General features: G+C 34.8%; 1 non-coding gene across 1 annotated transcript; it reads left to right on the forward strand.

Moving 5' to 3' along the window:
• Positions 1-7055: 7055 nt before the first annotated feature.
• TRNAR-ACG (transfer RNA arginine (anticodon ACG)) lies at positions 7056-7128 on the forward strand. The gene has a single exon. It is a non-coding gene; the product is annotated as a tRNA-Arg (tRNA).
• The last annotated feature ends 20067 nt before the right edge of the window (positions 7129-27195 follow it).

Below are 27195 nucleotides of genomic sequence, written 5' to 3' on the forward strand. Positions count from 1 at the left end.
AACTGCCTGGTTTAATTGCCTGGATTGATGATGCTTAGCTTAACTGCCTGGCTTAATGATGCTTGGTTTAACTGCCTAGGTAGATGATGCTTGGCTTAACTGCCTGGCTTGATGATGCTTTGCTCAATTGCCTAGCTTAAATATGCTTGACTTAACTGCCTGGCTTGATGATGTTTAGCTTAACTGCGTGGCTCAATGAGACTTGTCTTAACTGCCTGGCTCAATGAGACTTGTCTTAACTGCCTGGTTAATTTGCTTGGATTGATGATGCCTGTCTTAATTGCCTGGCTTAATGATGCTTGGCTTAACTGCCTGGCTTGATAATGCTTGGTTTAACTGCCTTGCTTAATAATGCTTGGCTCAATTGCTTGGCTTTATGAGGCTCGAACTACCTGTCTGGTTTAATTGCCCAACTTGGTGATGCATTGCTTACCTGTCTGGCTTAATTGCCTGGCTGGATGATGTTTGGCTTAGCAGCCTGGCTTGATGATGCTTGGCTCAACTGCGTCGCTTGATGATGCTTCTCTTAATGAAGTATGGCTTAATATCGTGGCTCAATGATTTTTGGCTTAATGAGGCTTGGCTTAACTGCTTGGCTTAATGATGATTGTCTTAACTGCCTGGCTTAATGATGTTTTGCTTAACTGATGGACTTAATGATGCTTGGATTAACTGGCTGGCTTAATGATGCTTGTCCTAACTGTGTGGCTTAATAATGCTTAGCTTAACTGTTTAGCTAAATGATGCTTGGGTTAATTTCCCGGCTTGATCATGCTTGGCTTCATTTTCTGGCTTAATTATGCTTGAATTTAATCACTTGTCTTGATGATGATTGACTTGATTGTTTGGCTTACTGAGGCTTGCTTTAACTGCCTGGGTTAATGCGGCTTGACTCAACTGCCTGGCCTAAAGATGGTTGGCTTAATTACTTGGTTTGATGATGCTAGGCTTAACTGCCTTTTTTTTTTTTTTTTTTTGTTTCACTCAGAGAAAATTTTTATTTTTTATGAAATGGTTGTTGTGGGACAATGGCGTCCGAGGAGACACGGGGCGGGGAAGGGAGGAGATAGGAAAAGTCTGTCTCTTTGCTTCATAACTTTCGGAGCAAGTATTGATGTCTTTCTTCCGAAGGAGAAACTTTTGAGGGAAACATTAACTGAAGGAAGAATTTGCTCGTCGTTTTCGTGTCTTTGAAGTGGAAGGATATGACGAGGAGGAAAAGGATAAGTAGCAGAGCAACGGTAAAAGGAGAATAAAAACTGGAGAAGGAGATAGAAAATAATGCTGACAATGAGAAAAACAGCAGCAAAATAAAAAAGAAATAAATAAAGAATCATTCCAAGAGGAGGAGGTGGTGTGACGAAGAAAGGGAAAGAGGAAAACTTGTACAGTACCGACATGTTGAAGAAGTTGCAATTTGATGTGGTTGTCCGAATGTCCTGCTGAAAATCAAAAGAATTTTTTTTTCATTATTCTTCACTTTTAGGATGTGTCTAAAAGTATTTATATTTTTTTCTAAATTGATTTGCATAAGAAAAAAAGCGTATAAGAGAAAATGCTATTGAAGACAAATACACCACAGTTGTAATATATGATAATGAAAGCTTCCGGTACTTTAATGCAATTTCCCTCGAATAGTTTTCTGAAATCACAAACTTTACATAATGAAATTACTCTTCCTCGTATCATAATTTTTTTTAATTATTATTCCTGGAGACTGTCTTTGTTGTCTCTATTGTTTCCCATGAGGACAAAGAAGACTAATCCATCGATTCTTGTGTCATCTCCGAACAAAATTGAGTTTCGAATTAAATTTTCAGTTTTCTGCGGAACGAAGCGATTTTGGAAACTCTTATTCCTCTCTTTGGGGAAAATGTTCAATATTATATGAAACGGGAAGAGATCGGAAAAGAGTTTTACCTTGTATATTCTTTTATGTCTCTGAGCTCATTGATGCTCAAGGATCGTATATCTGTCTCGAAAGTACATATTGGTAACTGAAAATGCTGGTACACTACTCGCCAGCCCGTGGACATACACGCACACATACACGTCCTCCCCATTATGATAAAGAGGTTGTGTTTATTAGAGGAGTGTATATATATATATATATATATATATATATATATATATATATATATATATATATATATATATATATATATATATATATATATATATATATATATATAAATGCATTTATATAATTTTACATGAAAAAAAAGAAAATTTTACTATACAATTACAAGGTTAAAAAGGTTAAAACAACTATATTAACTGAATTGGCTGCAAAACGTCACTTCCAGAGAATATTTTGATTTCAGGTTTCAGCTCAGTTCCCATATTTACCTTTTTAATGTTTTCTTTGTAACTAATTTGATAAAAACTTTTGGTCGTTTTGTTGGAATTTTTTATTATGTAATAGATTTTACACTAAGTTTCATCGGTTTTTTTTTTTTTTTTTTTTTTTTTTTTTTTTTTCTAAACGTTTGTTGTTAATGTGTTCTATTATGCCGTAAATTATGTTCGTAGATTGTCCTATGAATCGATTGGTGCTTCAACATCCAGTTTTGGTTATAGATATCAAAAGGTAGTTTTGCTTAGATGCTTAAAAGAACTTTTTATAATTGTTAAGGACAACCACCTACTTCCATGTTCTTGTGTTATTCCAATACATTTGTACAGATATAAAGACACGAGAATTGACTTTCGTTATTGAGTATTTTACTTTCTTTTTGAACTACACTACAGTAAATTCGGCAAAATATAACATTTTACAAATAAAAAGTCTCATTTTAAATTATTTCCAATTAATTTTTTAAAATAAAAAAAAAAGAATTAATGATAATTTAATTGAACAAAATTAATTTTAATGAATGCCAAATATTTATCAGATGCGAAAGAAACTATTACTTTGCTGCTATTAGTTTCAGCTGATAATTCTTAATTCGGCAGTCTTGTTAAAGCCAGGCTGACGCCTCTACAGTGAATAATTTCTTAACGGAAGCTTAACATTAACAAACAATGAATCGTTTTCCCGAGGGTTTCTGGAGGAGCCTCAAATCTTAATGAAGAACACCGACCTTTAGGAAGGAGACACGACCCGGGAGACGCCAGACTAATAGAAGCCTTCACGTCAACTCTTGGACAAATGGCTTCATCTGCTTTCCTCGAGTCAGACTCTCTCTCTCTCTCTCTCTCTCTCTCTCTCTCTCTCTCTCTCTCTCTCTCTCTCTCTCTCTCTCTCTCTCTCTCTACATACTATGTTATACGTTGATTTTTCTCTAAGTGAAAATGTAGGTATCAGAGCAGGTTATGAAAAGTGAAAGGGGTCTCAAAAATCAAATACAATTAGAGAACAATAGATTAGGTTAGATTGACTTTCTAATCCCCCAAAGAACACAAAACAAACTGGCGTTTTGGTACTACAAGAACGTGAGAAGTTATTTCTTCGTAGTAGAATTTACTCAGACAATACCTTGACGGTCTTATAAAATAAATATTCTTATGTTTTGAAAAAAGGAAAAAATAAGGCACTGCATAAGCCAGTAAAATTTGCTATTTATTTATGATATTCTTATAATTATATTTGTGTTGATTTACACATGATTATTATTATATAGGATGGGGGCTATCTGCTTATCGTGCATAGCAGGAGCAATGAATTGGCTGTTGAAGGCCTGGAGTTGTACTCAAGATTCAGGTTGGAAGTGAGGATATCATTGCCATGTTAACTTGTGTTACTCTAAGTTGTTTAAGTAATGCTGATACCCCAGGATTTGCAGATGCTCCCAGAATATATCGCCGTGTAACATATCTATCTGTCTATATTTCTATCCATTTATCTATATATATATATATATATATATATATATATATATATATATATATATATATATATATATATATTATAGCTGTATTAGTCAGGGGCGCCTATACTAGGTTAGTTTACTGTGAATCATCAGACAAAAATCTCCCACCATGACCAAACCACAGTTGGCTAGTGTGGTGATTATAACTTGCCAACTCTCAGACTTGAATAAGGACATATCTGAGTTCTGTGTCCTGCAGTGATCTAGAAACGGTTGCATTTATTGTCATTTTATATATATGTATTATATATATCTATATATATATATATATATATATATATATATATATATATATATATATATATATATTAGTTGAGAGTTGGTTCCTTTTGGGAGTCGTAAGTTAAGCAGAAATATAATATAAGTTTTTATTATTTGGGAGTTTTCGATATAACTTATATCATTTTCGGCCTATATGTATTTGATACAATGTAATATTAATGAAAATTATCATGAATTCATAATTAGGAAGATATACTTCTAAGAACTACCCAACTAGCTTTAAAATCAAACCAATCAAAGAACATGAAACTATATAAATGACCACATTGCTAATATAGCCTAATCACCTGCATGTAATGACAACCACCACCCACTCAGAGAAGCAGAAAACAGATCACTCGGCAACTGAACAGGTAAGCCCTTATTCAAGCTGGGTTTTGTCTTAAACATGTACAAAGTTTCCAAGATTTTCAGTTGGCGGACATTACTCTGTCTGGCAGTGGTTTTGAAATCTACTTTGGAAGTGGCAAGACCAGAATTAGATAAATGGACATAATCCTACACTGAAGCTGTCTAGACGTCCTTTCACATAAGAAACTGAGAGAGAGAAAATTATGATTTCGTCCCGGTAAAGGGGGAAATTGTACAATAGGTGACTGACATTAGCCGGACTGACTATTAAAATTCTATCAAGCCCAGTTCAAGGTCTCTAGACCTTTGCCCAGTCAGTGTTGACGAAAGAAAGACTTACATCAGCTGCAATTAGCTACCATAGACTTTGTCTATTTGCCATTAAAAATATGATCCCCTTTTCCAATCGTTCATTGGGGATTTACTTGTGTATACTACTGTCCTATCCCCTTAAGTTCCCCTCAGGACATTGTTTACCCCATGATCCTGTTTACCACATTCACATTAGCCCATATTGCGGTGTCTCCCCTCATTTCCTCGCTGATGTCCCCTCACCTTGTCCCTCACGAGAGAGAGAGAGTGTAAGGGGAAAGAAACCCGTCCTTTGGGGTCGAATCAGGAGGGGAGCCATGGCCGGACCGGGTGAGGGTAATGGCTCCAAATCTAGGGATATATGCTCAGTGGTCGATGTTCCCACATGATCCTTTTATGCATCTCATACATCTGATGCATAAATTTATTCAATAGATTTCTCGGGTATTCTCGAAATAGATTTTGAATGGATCAGATGAAAGGTAATCGTTGTCTTGCATAAGGGCTGTCACCTGCATTGATTTCATTTGTTTTGATTAGAGGGGATGTTCTAACTAGGTACTAAGTTGCTTTAGGGGTGGACAGTTTCTATTTATTTATAATCTTTTATGAGAGTTTGTATTAGGTACAAACTCTCTCTCTCTCTCTCTCTCTCTCTCTCTCTCTCTCTCTCTCTCTCTCTCTCTCTCTCTCTCTCTCTCTCATATTAATGACAAGAATGCTATATTGTGCCATTTCATAGCCTTCAATATTTTTTTTTTTAATTTCCGTCAAATTGGTTATTTCTTTACTAACCATAAAGACTCTCTATCAATTATATTCGGAACTGGTTTAGGACAATGGCAGGATTAATAGATTCAATGCATTTACTCGGTTGCAGAAAGCTGTTAAAGAAAGCCATTTATTGTCTTCGTTCATTTTGTTGTATGATTTATTTATAACTGTATTCAGTGGTTTAATCTTTTATTAGTTTTACAAGAAAATATTTGACTGGGAGAAATGATATCCCAAGTGACATGTCAGGGGAAATTTGACTTTAGTATATCATAAGTGGAAGTGAAAAGTGTTTAGACGTTTTCTTTGTAGGAATACTTTTGAAATGTATTAACTTTGATTAACCTTTAGATTACATATCAAGTAACGGGACTTGGTATCGTTATGCATGGAATAGTTGTATTTACTATTTTCATCTGAATCCAAAAGGTTAATCATTTTATTCCAATAGGCCTACTTGGAACATCTCACTGAAATTTAGGACTTAACTGAAGTCAGTGAGAAATCTCAAGATACACTTTAGATCTCAATCCAAAGAAAATAATTTAATACCAATACGTTTGGAACAACTCAAAGAAATTAACGGTTTAACTGACGCCAGTAAAACAATTCAAGAAAATACACATGATTATTGTATTAATTTGCATGAAGGCAACGTTGTTCAGATAGGAAGCAATAATGATTTGCAGCAACTCCCTCAGTAATGTCTGAACATTACCAGTACTTGAATTATCCTCCCGAGCCATAATCTACAAATGACCCAGCAGATGGTGGATATGAAACGGGAATGCTGACTAGCAATACTTTGTAACATTAATTCAAGTTACCGATAAAGTCAATATGGAACCGAGACCATTCTAGGATCAGTAATTGCGACAGAATCACGCAGACACCGAGTCTCGGTTGTTCTCATTCCGAATGAATTGGGTCACCTCTATTGCAGAAAGGGGAAGCTCTTCGGTCGGGTTTGTTTGGCCATTTTGAACTAAAGATATTCGATCTTTAAAGGTGTACTGCCAATGCGAATTTAACCATTATAAGAACATTAAGGGAAACATTAATAGTACCTAATCAAAAGGATGCAGGATGTCTGTCTGGTAAATACATAAAAAGAGGCATTACAAATTAAAGAGAAAGAATATTACAATGGAGAATATAAGCTTATAACGCTTAGAAAATAATTATCCAATTACCAAATGCTGATATTTCCTCCAAGAAAAGTCTTTTTATAAATCATAAAAGATAAATTGGTTTAATAGTTAATTTGTTATAAAAAATGTTCAAACAAGGATGAAGGATATCTATCCTTAATTTCAACAATAACTTTGAAACTATTTCAGATAAATATCATTATCTTATGTTTATTTAACAAAGAATTTGAACATCTTAAAGCACGACATTTTTTCAAACCCTTCCACCCAAAATAATCGTTTGAAGAACTTCCAAAACACGCCGTGTTTCAGAGGTCTTGTGGCGCAACGGATAACGCGTCTGACAACGGATCAGAAGATTCCAGGTTCGAATCCTGGCAAGGTCGACTTCTGAGTTTTTGACTGATAAGAAACATGGCGTCAATCTTTGCTACATAAAGAATGCAATACAAGTTAAATTTACTTTATATCGGGAAATATTTCCGTATTGAAATTCAATAAGGAAACAGAGAAATTGCGTAATGATCGAGATATTGCGAGGAACAAGTAGTTAGGAATGGAGAAGATGTGCTAATTGCAACCCAACAGGTAGGCAAAAGTAAATGCAAGGTGTCACTGATGTTTCACACACACACACACACACACACACACAATGGAGGCGTGCGAATGCATAGCACATGGAAATACATTTTAGGGTACTTAAGAACTCCGTTTACTTTTCAACTCTACTATATTTCTATTTTCTCTTTTCTGTTATATTTCCTCTGAATTCCCGCTCCATTTATTTCCGCAGCGCAAAACTTTCTTGCAAAACTGTCCCCCGACTGAAAACATCGCCAACATTGTTTACAAGTTTTGCGATGCTAGTGGAAAGAATAAATTAATAGGTCTTCTAAGATATCTAAAGTAGACCATTGATACTTCGAAATATCTGTTCCACATTACATCGTAGGTAGTGTTATATAGTTCAACATGTCTTAAATACATCATTATATTTTATAAAGTTTCCTGAAAAGTGTTCGCAACAATAATACGGAATAGGAAACTGTCTTCATCTCGTCAATTTATCTTTTGCATCTTTTAGTGAATCTGGTTTAGAATAACAAATGAAGATGATTTGTATTTCTTTCATATCTGAATCTTCTTATCCTGTCACAATGAGGATGCCCATTATGAAGTATCGATGGTAATAGGAGTATTATTAACATACATTATTCAAAGGTTATTCAAGATTGCTTTGATAAGTAGGTCTGCACTTTCCAATGAACTTAAATTTTAATGATTTTAACAAATTGGAGTCATCAGTAGGATTTTATAGAAATACATTACCGAAATTTTTTTTTTTTTTGTATAAAGGAAATTTATCATCTAAGAATAAATTATATCATATAAATTATCTATTGGACTCTTTTCATTCGTGGTGAAAATTAGAAGTACCTTTTTTTTTTCCAATGTGATCGGCCTATAGATTACAACATCTTTTACTGTAGTTTATTATATGAAAATGTGACCATCGCCTAATTGAATCGATAGAAAGGTTTGCTTTCGTTCTGAAAATTTAAAGAAGCGATGTTTTAAAGTACGGAATTTGAAATTATTCCGAAAATAAATCTCCGAATATACATTAGTTCAAAGCATAGTGTTTTCACGCGGAATTGATTCGAAATAAATTAGTCGTCCGTTATGGTGTCCTGCATTCTTAAGGTTTGGAAGTGCAATATTCAGAATTATTGAATGTTTATACTAAAGTATTTCATGGTAGAAGATATCAAAAGACTTTCTTGCACATCATAAAGTTTTAAAGATATGTCATCCTACAACATAAAAGGTTAAAGATGCATTGCCCGAAAACATTAATGTTTAAAAGTTGCAACATTCTAAAGTATGAAGTCGTAACGATGATTTAGTCTTTATTATAAAGATTTAAAAGAGTCGTTAGTTTGATCTCAAAAGAATTAAAGGAGATTGTCTGCTTATGCGATGAAGTTAGATTCCGCATTTCTTTTGTTTTTGTTTTTGGAATTCCTTTTCGCTAATACTAAAAATACTTATTAGATTAAAGGTGTGATGCATGATTATCGTGATCTGCATTTACATAAAGAACATGACAGCATTCTTCCTATAGTATTGATATGCATAATTACTACAGTCTATCCAGACAAAATTATTTGCTGGGCCTAATTATTTAGACAATGATTTATTGACAGTAAAAAAAGAAAAGAAAAAAGGTTCTTGAATTTCAGCAGTTTTAGGCTATTATTAAAGTTATTTCCATTCAAAGGAATTTATGCATAGTCATTTTGCTTTCCTATATATGGCATGTGAGCTATACATTTCCCATTAAAAAAGGAACTTGGGTCATCTTCCGCATTTTAGATCTTGCAAGAGGTTCTGTTCTGAGACATTCACTGAACTTTCTACATTATGACGCCTGCGGGTATTATTTCCCATTAGTTTAATGCAAGTTATTAAAACGTCAGGTGTAGTACCTCCGACTACAGCTGTAATAAATCCACGAAAATAAAGTAGCTACGACTGAATGCAATGGCTGTTGTGCACATGAAGAATTCATTCGCAAAGTTTGCAATCTTAGGAAAAGTCTTTGCTCTTATTTACGATGACGTCGGTGTGAATCACCTTAATACAGGACGGTGTATATTGCAGAGGGTATAGCAAAGGGGATTAGAATTAATTGCAGTTCTGCTGCTGCGCCATTAAAGGTCTTAATGATAATGAACATCTGAAACGGATCTAAGTTGGAATGCCTGCAGGGGAGAAGAATCAGGAGTGGGGTTTATTCTTAAAGTCACTTTTAATCGAATCTTTGGTTTGGTGATTAGTAGTTTTTTGGTATTTTTTTTATATGATCAATGGTGTTTTCTGTTTTTTTTAACCTTGGTATATATATATATATTATATATGTATATATATATATATATATATATATATATATATATATATATATATATATATATATATATATATATATATATATATATATATATATATATATATATATATATATATATATATATATATATATATATATATATATATATATATATATATATATATATATTGAAGATATATTCTTATGAAAGAAACATGTTTTGGGAATCTAAGGTTTCTTGAAGGGTGCCATTATTATTATTATTATTATTATTATTATTATTATTATTATTATTATTATTATTATCTAAACTAATACCCTAGTTGGAAAAGCAAGATGCTATAAGCCCAAGGGCTCCAATGGGGAAAAATAGCCCAGTGATGATGGGAAATAAGGAAATAGATAAACGATATTAGAAATAATTAACAATTAATAAAATATTTCAAGAACTGTAACATCAAAACAGATATTTCATATATAAACTATAAAAAGATTATGTCATCCTGTTCAACATGAAAACATTTACTGCAAGTTTGAACTTTAGAAGTTCTATCGAGTATACTAAAGGAAGGCTGCGCTAGGATTAGATTAGAAAGGCCAAAGTAATCTAGTTTGTGATGAATTTAGAAGCTCAAGGACGAAGTTTCTATAATAAAAGGGCATTGGCGCATAGGAATGAGAAATAGCAGTGGTGGGTTTTCGAGATTTTCAAACGAGTGTTCAAGTAAATGAAACAAATAATCTAAAACTTCGAGGTTAAAAGACCCTCAGATTTAGAGAGGATGGTTAACAAGGACGTAAATTATAAGACAATACAATACTTTGAGGTCACTGGGAAACCTGTTCAAAGATTAAATTAAAGAATAAACCAGTGACGTAGACCTAACATTTTGAAGGGAAACTTAAAGGGACTCAACTACGAAAACATTTGTTGAAGATTGTTAGTTAAGTTGAAGATATGTCAATATATTTGAATAATTTCTATTAGGAAGAGTTCGATGAAAGTTAATGAGTAATGGTTAAGATCTGTTGGCATTTAATGTTGTTTGTGGTTCTATTTTAACCGATTTGAATTTTCACAATTGTTAAGTTTGCTTTTATTGCACCAAGCGTTCCTATACTAAATTTGAAGGTGTGATGACAGAGCACTTTGTTGTTTAGGGTCTAATGTGTACAGAAAATATGTATTTTTTTTTAAGATCTAATGTGTACAACAAATGGTGTATTAACTTCTTTGGAGCCAATTTCTTTATTTGGTCGTAACGGCACAGGAGTAGCAAATTTAACTGCCTTATTTGAGTACTAGAAGTTTTTATTCCAGCTGTTATCAAGTTGTGGAATGATCTTCCTAATCGGGTCGTTGAATCAGTAGAACTTCAAAAGTTCAAAGTTGGAGCAAATGTATTTACGTTGACCAGGCTGACATGAGTCTTTTTATAGTTTATATATGACATATCTGTTTTTGACGTTGTTAATAGTTTATATAGGACATATCTATTTTGACGTTGTTACTGTTTTTAGAATGATTTGTTAATTTGTTCTCATCATTCATTTATTAACTTATTTACTTTCCTCACTGGGCTATTTTTCCCTATTGAAGCCCTTGGGCTTATAGCATCCTGCTTTTCAAACTAGGGTTGTAGCTTGGCTAATAATAATAATAATAATAATAATAATAATAATAATAATACAGTGAATATAGCTGGCAGCACAGAAAAGAACTCTGTGGATGTTGCGGTTGGGGGAGTTGGAGGACGCTGACGCACGTCAACCAATCACAACCAAGCAAATCCACCAGGACTTGAGCTTCCTGCCAATCCAAGTACTGTAGGCGGACGACTCTCCTCTCCCCTCCCACTCTCAGTCTTATTTCCAACCTTCCAAGACGATTCTTTCGCAATTTGTCATTTCTAGTGCTTGCGTAATTTTGCTAATATAACGGGTGGTTATTGTGTGGCTAATAAACAATATATAGCCTTCTAGAAATGTGGCATCTTGTGACTGTGAAGTGCTTGGTAGGTACCTGACGTTAGTGGTCAAGATGCTTTCGACGTGTTTACTGAAAAGATACTTCTTGAAAAATAAATTGCCTGTTTCAAAATGGCTTTCAGTAAGGATTATGATGAAACTTCGCCTCATGTTAGTTCCAACGTAAAGGTTTTGCTGATGGTGAAGATATGTCTGGGTATTGTGATTCAAGAGATAGTGGTCATTTACGTAGAGGGAAATGGGAGTTGCTTCGGCGTGTGTTGTTGGACATGCATCAGTTGTTGGTGCAAATGCAAAGTGATGGTGATAGCCATATAGTTTACAGTTTGCTTCGGTGCTTAACAAAATCAGAAATGTTGATAAGGTGGTGTATGGGAAAAACATTCAGAAACTAATAGTGTGAAAGTTTCCAACACCCTATAACTTTGGCAAGAAACAAAATGAGTAGGCATAAGTGTCAATAGTGGTGCCATGTGCAAACATTCTATCCAATCCTCGGGCATGGAAGGTCTTTAGGACGAAAAAAAAATAAACATCTAAACGTAAATGAAATTAAAAATGCTTTGTGCTTACAAAGATAAGAACTACTGTCAGACTATTGAAAACAGTGTACCGGACTGGAATCAGTTCTACACAGGATTTTCTTTGTAAAAAAAAAAGTAAATGAAAGCCAAGCGTTTTTGTTTAGCGATTCCACGATCAAGATGTCAATATTCACAGACGATTAAATCCTACAGGCAGCATTTTAAATTGAGTGGTGCCTTGATCAGTCAACTATTTAGTTATGATCTTTGAAGTAAGAGTGGAATATACGCAGAATTTCCTGCAAATAATGCCAACCTTAATATTGCAATCCAGGATTGCACCCCATTGCAACAATTCACTTTCATGATTGAAGTGCAACTGGAATTCCAGAGGAGGAATGGCTGTGACCCGCAAGATGACTTTGAATAGGATGTTCTCCATTTCCGCATTCATTCGCTACCCCCCCCCCCCTCCCCACATACAACTGGTCGCTCCAGAAACGAATGTCATCGATCTTCTCTGCTCAATGAGTGAGTGTTACCATAAAGTTAACAGATAAGGAGTAACGTTGCTTAAGGAGTAGGGAAAGGTTATCTGTTTTGTTCTCTTTTGTCATTGTTACCATTAAAATCACTTCCTTTGTTCGCCCCATTTTCCGCATTACATTTGAAATATCAATTTCTCCCATAAATCATATTAGCATAACAGAGGTCTGTACACTTTCTTATAAACCAAAATGATTAGAATTATTCTATGTTTACTTTAGTACACTCGGCTTATTAGTATCACGTCATTTTCATTGTACTGTACATATCTCGTTAGGCTTTAGTGTTATTACACCCTCCCCACCTAGGTGGGCTATGAATATTATTTTTGGTAGATTTCTTTCTGTTTTTTTTCTTTGCTTATAACTTTACGAAAAGTTTGTAAATCGATTAACTTGAAATTTCCAGATGCAATAGAACCCATTAAAATTTGGACCTCATAGGATCAAGGTCAAGGTCACCCGAAAGATCATAATCTAATTTTTACTATGACCCGATTTACTTTAAACCGTTCAAGATTTCCATTATCAGTTATGGAAAATATTTTATATATCATAACAATGGAAATGCAAAGGTTTGAAGATTGGTAGGTTTAAAGTTCAAACCAAGGGAGTCACATTTTCAAGATCACAGAATTTCAGAGCCTTAAACCTCAAATGAGTACTGATACACACTCGGTTAACGTTATTGACAGACAGAAAACCACCCATTGGCTACAAATAATACCATGACCTTTGACCTGTGGTCTTGAAAGGTAAAGGTTAACATCATCTGATTTCAGCAAGTTCAGATTCACACTCGTTTACTGTTATTGACGTATACCGAAACTACAAAACATTTAGAGCAATGGTAGTATTTCTTAAAGGTCCACGTGCCAGAGGCGGGAGGTTGCCACTTGTGACCTGTTTGAACTTTTACAATTTTGATAGAAACTGCGCTTAGAAATTTGGAAATATCCAGAAAAGTTATGAAAAGCAGAACGTCATATTGTGGCTAGAATAAAATGATTTTATACATAGACTCATAATGTAAGACTTATAAACTTTCAAACTATACAGTTGTTTAAAGTCTTGAAGGTTTATCAAGTTGTGAGTCTCGGAGCACTTCACATTTTCTGCCTATCCTAACCCAAACACGTTTTTCTTCAAGGCATCCAGAAGACGACAGCCGCTAGGATTTGTTGAAGACACAACCACTAAAACGCGACATTCTTTGTTCAGGGTTTTCCATCACGTTTCATTCAATCACCATTACATTTCCTTCACCTACCGGAAATACATTGCACGCGTCATCTGTCTCACTGAATCCTTCTTCGGTATAGTGACACGATTCATGTCTAAGTTTGGATTAGAAGCAATTGCCTTGATTCATTTGAAATCACTTTTGGAGTTGAATACAATGACCTTATTTGTCGTAAATCTTTTCATAATGGGCGACATTTGGCACCGTGTGATTGGAGTTCAGCATATTACGCGGGCTCATGCATAAACGCATTTGATGCGTATGTGTAATTAGTTGTGTTTAGGTTTGTTAATATATGCATATTAAAGAAATCTGATTACCGTCTAACTGTAATAATTATTGAAAGGAAGGCAATTTCCCTATCTACTAGATTACGTTAATAGGCCAAGTTCAAAGGTTTGAATATATCAGAATTTATTTGCTTACAGTCATGCGTACCCAATATTTCAAGCACAACATTTTATCATAAGTGTGATGGCCAACACTAGTCAATGCCACATTCACCATTTAACTGCTGGATCGGGAATGAACCTCATCGATAGTTATATTTCTACACAGTCTCATTGACAGTACCTTAAACTCCAACCGTTATTCACCCCCTTCTCGAACGCACTTTTCTAACGCCTTTCTCTCCTCTATCCATTTATGTTTTATCTATTTACCATTGCATTATTGCCAACGGTGAAACTCCTTTGTCTTTAAAGAAATCACGAGTTTACTAAAGTGAATGACAGAAATTATTTTGAAAGACCCACAATCGTGTAGCCTATGCAATATTGCTGTATTCCAGTGTATCCTGATTTAGTGTAGGGATGACTTTCAAGGGAAACCACGTATATTCTGAAATAACGTCCTTAGAAAGGTATATATATATATATATATATATATATATATATATATATATATATATATATATATATATATTTCCTTTTTTAGTGGGAATATCGCAGAGTTACATTATCCTGTTGGTAGGGTTATTCGCCCTTACTGGTAAATTCCATTAAAACTTTACTGTTGTTTTACAATATAATAATAATATTTAGATATCGGCGTCAGCTTTCTCGAGAAGACCGCACTTTCATAATATAAAATAAAAAAACCGACCCCCCCTTAAAAAAAAAGCTAATTCGCAAAATAACAACACATTATGATACGAACGACGGGAATCAGTCTACTCTCCCTACTATTTTCGAGTAATTCTCCGACTCCAGAATCCTCGATTCTTGCCTTTGATGTGAAATTCATCGGCACAGGTATGTCGGTGAATGCGTGGCAGAGAGAGACTCGAATTCGGGTGTGTAGTACTACACGTTACGTAGTCAACGTGTCCTTTGTGGTACGTTACGGGTGAGATCACGGGAAAGCCAGAGCTGAAGGAAGTGTGTGGAATCCTGTTTACTCCTCTTCGAATGGAGTTGGTTTGTTTGCGATGTTGCAGATTTGGTGAAAGGAAGGAAGGAAGGAATGAAGGGGAGGGAGTTTGGGGTATAGGAATTACTTTATTGTTTACTTACTGTTGAGTATTGCGGTATATGTAGGGTTAATAAGATAGAGAGAGAGAGAGAGAGAGAGAGAGAGAGAGAGAGAGAGAGAGAGAGAGAGAGAGAGAGAAATCTTAATGCACGGATAAGTAGATGCTAAAAGGAAAGTTATCATATATATATACAGTACAGTAGATATATATACATATATACACACACACACACACACACACACATATATATATATATATATATATATATATATACTGTATATATATAATATACATATGATATAATATATATATAATATAATATAAATACAGTATATATATATATATATATATATATATATATATATATAATATATATGTGTGTGTGCGTGTATTTATGCATATAGTATGTCTTTATACATGTCTATGTGTCACACTATACTAGAGTCCTCATGGATATTCAAAATTAAAGTATATATTGGCGTAGTGAAATTGAACTGTGCGTTTATTTATATCATACATCCGAGGTCAGTTTTATTGCATTTAGTATGCAAAGCCCGGAGGCTTCATGGAAAACCTGATATATCCCACTCATGGTACATGAACTACCAAAGAACTACCATCAGCGATCGCCTCTCTGAATATAAGATAGCTAAAATTATCGAGTGCTTAAACAGAAGATATTAAAAATATGGAATCATGATACTGAGAACATTTTAAATTCGAAATACACTGTAGATAGACTTCAAGAAAACAACTTAAGCATTTATAGAGGTTTTTTTTTATCAAAAATTCCATTTATCATTTTATTTATTCATTAAATATTGCGTTGGAATTATGGGATAAGAGGATTCGGTTTCATTTTGAAATGCATTTCGCAGAAGAACCAGGTATCCTCTTTTTATTTTGGTAGACACGGCAAATTTATTTATTTATTTATTCATTTTTTTTTTTTTTTTTTTTTTTTTGAATAATGATGGGCTTTTCTTAGGTAGGCTATGGCCTTTATTTTCTCGATCATTGACTTCAGATTAGTTAGGGATTTATAGTAATGAAAGCGTTATATATTAACCAAAGTTTACGTATTTTGATTGATCCCAGTTGAAGGCAGCATAGCTTTTTCTGTTTGGTTTGGGCGTGGCTTTAGCAGAACGAGGGACTGTGAATTGAAAACCGAAATAGAATCGACCATGTGACAAGGATTTCATTAAAGAGTTTCTGTGGAAATAATTGAATTGTTTTTCATTTTGTGTTTCCTGACTAATAGAATCAATATGGAATTCTATTAAAACCAGCTCGCATTTCCATAAATCGAATCAATGACAACGCATAACGCGAGAAACAATGACAGTAAAATTTACCACAACGACAACATTTTCAATCTTGCAACATTCTCAAAATGGTTTCCTTTATTAGAGCCTTCTGATTAATCCTCTTTCATTGATTGTCCAACTGTCGTTTATATCTATTATTATGCTCACAATAACCTCTTACTTTGACATCTCCATTAACTCCGATTTCAAGGATTTCAGTGTAAAACATATCAAAATATCAAAAGATAGTTGGCAACAAAGTCAAGAGGTCATTGTTGCCATAGCAATACTGTGCCGTGATATAGTCTATGTAACTTATTTATTTAGATATATTATTTTAAAGCATTTTCCTCTGTGCATATCACATATTACACGTGAAAGACTGCATATGCAATATAGACGTATTGCTTACCCGGGTTAATGGAATGTATTGGATGAAATTCATCTAGAACGTGGAATTCCTTTCCTCTCTTTGTTTCTTCTGCATAAGTTAAGAAGGTAGAACGTCATTATTTTTGGAAAACCCGTATTTACATGTCGTTGTTGTTTTTAGTGAGCTTGAATTGTTGACACCTTGCCAGGTTTTGATACCTTCATATTTTAGAAAACTTTCTTTTTTTCCTACGTCCAGATATAATAATAATCTTCCATGCTAATTATAAAGGAATTTACTTTTTGAAGCAATTAGTTATTTCACTGCTGGATTTATTTTCTCTGAAGTTAGTGAAGCAACTATAAATGTAATTTCATACTAATCTTTATTAATTGAAGGTGGAACTATGTGGAAAACCAACACATGAGAAGAACTCCAAAATCAAACCGTTACTCTCTGCTTGGGTAGTGCCATATCATCTGTACAATGGTCTTCCACTGTCTTGGATTAGAGTTCTCTTGGTTAGTGGGTACACTCGGGCATGTTGTTATATCTTCCTCTGGTTATTTGAAGTTTTTATTGTTTATATGTGAAGAATATAATTTAATGTTACTGTTCTTGAAATATATTATTTTGATTGTTTATTCTTCTCTTGCATATTGTTTATTTCCTTGTTTCCTCTCCTCACTGGGTTATTTTTCTCTGTTGGAGCCCTTGGACTTGTATTATCTTGCTTTTCCACTAGGGTTATAGCCTAGCTTGTAATAATGACAATAGAAATATTAATAAATCCCTGGCATAATTCACTTTGCCCTGCCGGTTAACTTAAGTAATAAAGAGAACGTCTTACTTTTTTACCCTCAGAACTAGAGAATTATAGAAAGAGGTATTTGTTGCTAAATTTAGTCAAGAAATTCATTGAGAATTCCCCCATGTCCTTAGAATTTGAAAAGGAATTCTGTGTTCAGAATATGTAAGGGTAGGGGACACAAGTTTGAGATCTTCGACTGTGAAGAGGGACACTTGCAATATTAGGGTGAATGGACTAAACCGATTCTATTTTTGCTTTAAAATGTCAGGGGATTAACGGACTGGCTTCTCAAGTGACTGATTGATTGATTTGGCATTAAACGCGTACTCTACACAAGTTAAGTGATTGATATGGCATTAAACGGCTAAGCCAGACCCGTCATTTTAAGTTACAAGGAAATGTAACTGTAGTATCAATTGCACTTAGTAAATTTTGTATTATTGCCTTTGGAAAATCAATTGAAACCTAGGATTTATGAGGATATTTGTCTGTTCGTAATTTAAATGAGGTTTCTGGTTCGATAAGTAATCATCATCATTATCACCATCTCCTCCTACGCCTATTGACGCAAAGGGACTCTGTTAGATTTCGCCAGTCGTCTCTATCTTGAGCTTTTAAATCAATATTTCTCCATTAGAAAAAGAAACTAAATTCCCACATGAACAATTATAGTTGACTGCTATCGAAAATCTACTATAAAAGTTTACATTAAAATTAAACTTGTGTATTGCTCCTTTTGTTTTGTACCACCCGATGCATCTTATATAAGCTGAATTGTTAATCAGAAATTTTTGGAAAATTTATGTAATTTTTTTGCGCTCAAGTATGACATTCAATTTTGATGAATGAAAACCTTAGTAACCGAATGAAAAAAAAAAAAAAAGTGGCGCACTCCGTAAATTATCGAGAATCAAGTTCAATAGCAGGCAAAGGTTATTCGTTTTATGATAAATGCATTTTCACTTTATTTCAAATCTTGAATGAATGATCGATATTTGAAATATCTCTGGAAACATGAAATTCATACTTCACGTTATCCTTTTCTTACTCCTTATCGGGAAGAAAATAGTTATCGTTCATTTTTTTATGTTTTTTTCTAGTAAACTTTTTGCGAGTGCGAGGTAAGCAGCTATTTCCCTTTGTTCTTATTAATGCTGTAAAGAAGATATTTCATTATTTAGTCTAATAATGAAAGACATTTCCTTTTAAGATAAAGAAAATTGTGATTCTCTTGACGTAATATGGAAAAAGTAATCCTCCAATGATATATAAAGATGTATTAAAAAGATGCTGTGTACTATTCTATGTTCTGCCCGTATCCAATATTTCTGCTGCTACTTTATCAAAGAAAAACCTGTTGGATATATATATATATATATATATATATATATATATATATATATATATATACATACATATATATATATATATTTATATATTTATATTTATATATATATATATATATATATATATATATATATATATATGTATATGTATGTATAGGCCTATATATATATATATATATATATATATATATATGTATATATATATGTATATGTATGTATAGGCCTATATATATATATATATATATATATATATATATATATGTGTGTGTGTGTGTTGAATGGAGAGTTACTTGAAGAGATGGATCAGTTTAAGTACTTGGGGTCTGTTGTTGCAGCAAATGGTGGAGTGGAAGCAGATGTGCGTCAGAAAGTGAATGAAGGTTGCAAAGTGTTGGGGGCAGTTAAGGGAGTAGTAATAAATAGAGGGTTGGGCATGAATGTAAAAAGAGTTCTGTATGAGAAAGTGATTGTACCAACTGTGATGTATGGATCGGAGTTGTGGGGAATGAAAGTGATGGAGAGACAGAAATTGAATGTGTTTGAGATGAAGTGTCTAAGGAGTATGGCTGGTGTATCTCGAGTAGATAGGGTTAGGGGCGAAGTGGTGAGGGTGAGAACGGGTGTAAGAAATGAGTTAGCAGCTAGAGTGGATATGAATGTGTTGAGGTGGTTTGGCCATGTTGAGAGAATGGAAAATGGCTGTCTGCTAAAGAAGGTGATGAATGCAAGAGTTGATGGGAGAAGTACAAGAGGAAGGCCAAGGTTTGGGTGGATGGATGGAGTGAAGAAAGCTCTGGGTGATAAGAGGATAGATGTGAGAGAGGTAAGAGAGCGTGCTAGAAATAGGAATGAATGGAGAGCGATTGTGACGCAGTTCCGGTAGGCCCTGCTGCTTCCTCCGGTGCCTTAGATGACCGCGGAGGTAGCAGCAGTAGGGGATTCTGCATTATGAAACTACATCTGTGGTGGATAACGGGGGAGGGTGGGCTGTGGCACCCTACCAACTGAACTCAGTTGAGTCCCTTGTCAGGTTGGGGGGAACGTAGAGAGTAGAGGTCCCCTTTTTGTTTTGTTTCATTTTTTTGATGTCGGCTACCCCCCAAAATTGGGGGAAGTGCCTTGGTATATGTATGTATGTATATATATCATCATCATCATCATCATCATCATTCTCTCGTCCTATGCATGTTGACACAAAGAGCCTCAGTTAAATTTCGCCAGTCGTCTCTATTCTGAGATTTTAAATCATTGCTTCTGCCTTTATTATCTATTTCACGCTTCATAGTCCTTAACCATATAGGTCTGGGTCTTCCAACTATTCTAGCGCCTTGTGGAGCCCAGTTGAAAGTTTGGTGAAATAATCTCTCTTGGGGAGTCGGAAGAGCATGCCCAAACCATCTCCATCTATGGCTCAAAATTATCTTATCCCCATATGGCACTCGGGTAATCTCTTATATTTTCATTTCTAATCCTGCCCTGCCATTTAACTCCCAATATACTTCTGAAGTCTTTGTTCTCAAATCTATAAACTCTGTTGAATATTGTTTCATCGTCATACCACGACTCATGTTCATATAGTAACACCGATCCCACTAATCTGATACGTAGCTTATTTTTATATGTAATTTCAGGCAATTTCATTTCCATATTTTACTCAACATAGCCATTGTATGATTTTCTTTTATTCGATCTTTCATTAAACTCCAGTTCTAAAGATCATATTTCCTAAATATTTGCATGAAAGTCGAAAGAGTACTCTCTTGACCCCTGTATAAATTGGGAGAATGCATGAAAGGAGAGTAGTATGTGATTGTATGTATGAAGTGGCTACCAGGCTCATTTATATCTTCCGCGAAAGAGTGAGTCTGGTAGTTTGATTATTTAGGCTATTTAATGAATAGTTTTGCCAATTTCTCTCTCTCTCTCTCTCTCTCTCTCTCTCTCTCTCTCTCTCTCTCTCTCTCTCTCTCTCTCACACACACACACACACACAACCAGTTATGTAGAACACTGTTCACTATTACATTGAAGAGACTGGTCCATAGACAAAAATCTAAATCAAGCATTTTTCTCACTAAACGCAAAGGCGAATTTCTGTGGATTGATAAAATTCCTTCGTAAAATGCTGACATTATCTTTGGATTATTCAATCTAATTATTGGATTCCGGAAATATTATTCAGAGAAGGAGCGTTTCTTTCAGGCAGAATCCCTATGCAAAAGCATTTTCTTCTCGGAATTTTTGGTGGTTCTCTCTTCCCCATCAAGAGAAAATATCTACTGGCTGAAAAAGAGAGAGAGAGTTAGGCATTTTGTTTGCAAAGTGAAGTGATTATTTCATTTGGTCTTTACTAAAGTTATTATTATTATTATTATTATTATTATATGGGCGCGGGTTAATTATAAAATAGTACATGATAGGAGGCGGTGAATTAGACGATGGTTCAATCGTATTAGGATTTATTGTCTAAGTTAATTTTCACAATTAAAATGAGCAGAAATCTTCTTCAAAGCGAGTGAAATAGAACTTTAAATCTTGAGGGTGCATAACAGGAGAATTCTAAGTTTCTCGCTGGCTCTTAAAGGATTTTATCAGTCAAATACAATGGAATATATTTTTAACCAACACAATAATTACACGTAGAGAGAGCGGACATGCAGACAGTTAGATAAGAACTAAAAGAAACTATTAGACGTCTTATGGAGTATGGACGTCCGCCATGGTTGTGGTAGGCTACCATGGCCGGTGGGCTTAGTGAGGGTTGCCCACTCACGAGTAGGACTCGGACTTAACTGGCCTAACTCACATAGTCTGTGCGTTCTTATTTCCCCTACATTGCTTGGGGGGGGGGGGTGCCTTGTCTCGCCTAAGGGTAGCAGTGGCAGGTGATATAACCGCACCATACTGGTTCTCACTCTGCGTCCCCTCTCCCCGGATTACATGATAGAAACTACTCGGACGGCGGAGAGATTTACAGCAAATGGAGACTTATTCAACTACATTATGAAAATAAATGGTTCTTATCTATAAAGTGCACCAATGGGAATGGGCGTTAGCCGTTAGTCGTGACTATCTTCAAAACTGCACCCAAGGTCCTTTAATGAGGTCGGCTCATCAGTGAGGTACGCGCATGTGGGCGGAGCTTCTGTGACGTTATTTATCGGTGACGGTGGCTGAGGTTTGACTTGACTAGACGTAGTCTTATTTGATATCTGTCACGTTCATTTCTTCCAGAAGAAAAAGATAGAACATTTTGAAAAGACCGATCAAGAACTCCTGAAACTGGTTAACTTGGAAACGGAAGTGACAGAACCTAAGTTCACATTAACTGAAATAAACAAGTTATTTCAACCTGTGCTAAGTGCAACACAGATAAAATCTCTCATAACTAATGTCTGTCAGTCAATGCAGCGATGAAGACATATCGTTAGCTTTCACTCTCAGAAGCATGAGCACCAAATGCTATTCATATTTGCGAACTAAAAGAGGATTTCCTCTGCCATCAAAAAGTACACTGAATAAACGAACGCAAAATCTCAAATGTGAGCCGGGTATTTTGCATTCGGTTCTGTCACTGATGAAGGCAAAATCAGAAACAATGACGGAAATTGAAAAACTTGCCGTTATTTCATTTGATGAAATGAATATTTCTAGTAAGTGGATTTATGACAAAGGGATGGATGTTTTGTATGAACCTCATGATAAAGTTTTGAGATTTTGGAAAGAATTCGGGATTGGTCCCCTTAACCCAGAAAAAGTCTTTTTTAAAAACCCGTGTGCTGACAGGAATGTCTTCATATTTGCTGATGCTCCCCATATGATAAAGTTAATTATAAATAATTTTCTGGATCACGGTTTTCTTATGGAAAATGGAAATAGCGTATCTGATGCCCGTGTCCGTGAAATGCCAATGAAAACCGTATCAGAGTATGCCTTAGCATATAAAATTAATAAAACACATATCAATGTAAGTGGCTTACAAAGACAGCGTGTAAGTATGCTGCACAGCTACTTTCAAAGTCATGTGCTAAGGCATTGTAATTTTTTGGAGAAAGGGGCTTTATTAGAGAGGAACAATTGGAAGGAAACTGCCGATTTTATAGCTACAGTGAATGAATGGTTCGATGTCATGAATTCTTCTATGATGTTAGGAGACATAAAAGCCCGCAATGCATTTGTGAGATATTTGGATAGCCAGAAAAGTGTTCTAGAAAGAATGGTTGATGCTAGGCTGGGAATGAGGGTAAAAAATCCAAAATTTAATTGCCTTCACAAATTCCAAAAAGGTGTGATATTATCTTGTCACTCAATGATTGGGCTATATAACATGCTAAAACAGTCAGGACATTTCTTTTATTATGACAAGGAGATTGAATCAAGACTGTCTTGAAATTTTTTTTTTTTTTGATGTATTAGCGATGGGGGGTTCTCATGATCATCCCGATGCAGTTAATTTCAAGTACAGATTGAAAAACTTTTTGCTAAGTAGGGATGTTGAACTTGTTAGCGATAAGGCAAATGAAAACCTTGACCCGTTATCCCATGAAATGGTATCATCTGAACGTGATGGAAATGGACCTGATAAATCTTTCAATGACAGGGAACTGGCCTTAGAAATATGTATGACAAACATCATTTTTAGAGACCTTTAATTTGATGTGGATCTTAAGAATGACGAAATGTTCCCTGAGGAAACAGACTTTGCCAAATGTCAGAAATCCATTGACACCACAGGATCTGTTATCGAGGAATAGTCCTTAAGATATATCGGTGGATATGTAGTGAAAAAGTTTTTGTTTAAATATCCAAATTTAGGGTATATTGTTGATAGCAAGACGTCAGAGACATGGGTCCATTATATAAGTGAAGGAAAACTCTATGCACCATCCGACGATTTTTTTTTTCTAAACTAAAAATTTGTAGAGAAATTTTTTGAGCTATGCATGGGTATGGGCTTAGACCAGGAACAGAATGCATAAAAACAATGGCTGCTGAAATGAAATCTGCTGTCACTTGTGTTCCTGACGAGGTTGTGGAATTTTTGACCAAAATATCAGTGTTTTTTTAGAATGCGGCACCTCAACAACATTATCGACATAAGTAAAAAGAAAAAGAGGACTTGCAGGAGTACAGTAAGAAAAACCATGAAAACAAAAACTTAATTTTTCCTCCTGGGGTGCACACTTGGCTCGGTGAGAAACAAACTCATGCTTATCTGAATTCCATCACTATTAAACTGTCATCTTTGTTCTGTTAATCTGTTAGGATTAAAATGAGAATCCTTAACTCGTTGTGTAGGATTTAGTACCAAGGACAACTTTCTCTACGTTAATCTATACCTCTTTAGTTAAGGATAAGTGGAAGTCAATACATTGCAGTATTTGTGTTCCCTTTTAAGATACATCTATACCCTATGACTATGTTTAGAAGCATCAGAATATTATTAAACTTTGATGTATGGTCTGCCCTAAGGATAATCTGTACTTTAATAAAAAAAAATAGAAATAAAATATTAAGGAATATTTTTATTTTGGAAAGGTATCCTTGCATCATGTTACTACGTATACCTGTCAGTCTATGCTGTCAAGGGAGACTATACGAGGTGTGACGTCATGCGCAGACGGAACGTATTTTCGCTCGCTGATGAGCCGACCTCTCCCTTGGACCTTGGGAAATACTGTTGATTTCCTCCTGGTCCAAGACAGGCTCGAGTGCCTCACTCTGTTCCTCCTTGGCCCAGAATTTCCTCATCAGAAGACCACCTCCCAAAATGAGGTGTAGACCCTCCAGTTCCATCAACCGGGGCTGCTGGTCCTGAAAACCGAATTCGGAAGAGGGACCCCCAAGTAGATATTTCTTCCCGTACTCACTGATAGCTCTCAATGCGTTGTTTGTAAACATCTTCGTTGCAAAACTTAGAATGCAGATCACTTGACTTTGATCAGGTATAATTTGAAAAAAATCGAAATTGGTCCTGGTTGAAATATCGACTCCGAGATTGAAGGCGTTTTGAAGACTGAAGAAGTCTTCGTTGGCTTCTCTTCGAGATCGTCTCCAGAAACTGATTCCGATTATAATTCGAATGAGAGCGAGACTTTGAAGACGTCTTCGTTCGATTTGGGAATATTCTTCACTCGGTCTTCACCGAAACTTGGTAGTAATTTCTTTTCCCCGAAGGAAATAGATAGATAGATAGATAGATAGAAGATATAGATAGATAGATAGAATTGTATTTATAAGAAAAAGTTAAAATTCTTATGAGGTGTGGGTCAATCTGTTATTTTTCAATCTCATTATATGCTTACTCTCGTGTTTATATATCTGTTTATCTATCTATCTATCTATCTATCTATATATATATATATATATATATATATATATATATATATATATATATATATATATATATATATACATATTTATATTACACTGACAACAACAACAAATGCCTCCGTTTATAATTCACTGCAGGACAAAAGGCTCTGATATGTCCTTATTCATCACCAAGCTGGCTACTGCCGTTGGTGATGGTGGGAGACTTTAGTCTGATTGCTTACAACACACCAACTTAGTAAGGGCGATCCTGACTATAGTCAATTTTTTTTAGCGAGGCAGATTTGCACCGACTCGCAGGGGTGCCCTTTTAGCTCGGAAAATTTCCTAATAACTGATTGGTCGAAAGTATTTTTGTCCGAATACCATCATTGTTTTCAAATGATTACCAAGTAATGTGAATCGAAACTTATTAACTTATTTATTAATCTAAATTTCTCCCTCAGATATAGGTTTTGTCAATAAATAATGTTAAATAAATACATATATTATAAAGTATCGTGATGGTAAATCTAAATTTAATAACAACACCTGCCGAAGTCAGCTACAGGAGCTTGTTTTCGGATGCACGCTTCATAATTTTGTTATTTTTCACATATTTCAACACAAATTGAGACAAATTACACTAAGAATAAAGAAAAACATGTTATTATAAACTTACTTTGAATACCAGAATCTACTAAAAACGTGGAATGGATAAAATTAACTCATGGTGAAAATAGCGGTTCGGTTAAAGCAAGACTCGCGTAGAGTGGGTCCTGGATAAAACGACTATTCTACTGGCAAACACCAAAGAGGGAATGGAAGGGAGATTGTGACTCGGCGGTGAAATTATGAATTCGTTTAATTGTGATTTTTATCCAATTTATGCAACGCTACAGTATCTTCAAACCAAAAATTTTTCCATTAATAAAATCTAAACCTTAAAAAAAAAAAAAAAATAACCACTTTCCATACGGACTTGCATCATAGGTCTATGATGTACAATGAGTGTGTATAGAAAGGGTTTTCTATTATTTCGTAAAAGTTTAGATTCTAGTGTATTGTGTAAAATATGTAGCTTGTACACATGTTAAATAAATCAGTGATGTCACACACTCATGCATATGTGTATAATGTGTGTGTTCCAACATCTCGACTGACGTCTCTCTCTTATCCCTTTTTATACGACTTACATCATAGCCCTATGATGGAAGTCCGTATAGGTAGGGTTTGTTATCTTTTTCGTAACATTTTAGATTTTAATGATAGCAATATTTTCGGTTGAGGATACTGTACTGTTGCATAAATTGGATAAAAATCACAATTAAACGAATTCATAATTTCACCGCCGAGTTGCAATCTCCCTTCCATTCCCTCTTTGGTGTTTGCCAGTAGAATAGTCGTTTTATCCAGGACCCACTCTACGCGAGTCTTGCTTTAACCGAACCGCTATTTTCACCATGAGTTAATTTCGAGGGCTTTATATGTTCTTACATTTTCAAGGGCTTTATATATTCTTAGAATTTCGAGGGCTTTATATGATCTTACATTTTCAAGGGCTTTATATATTTTTAGAATTTCGAGGGCTTTATATGTCCTTACTTTTTCGAGGGCTTTATATGTTCTTACATTT

Source organism: Palaemon carinicauda, chromosome 3, assembly GCF_036898095.1.
Source record: "Palaemon carinicauda isolate YSFRI2023 chromosome 3, ASM3689809v2, whole genome shotgun sequence".
In the NCBI taxonomy this organism is placed as follows: domain Eukaryota; kingdom Metazoa; phylum Arthropoda; class Malacostraca; order Decapoda; family Palaemonidae; genus Palaemon; species Palaemon carinicauda.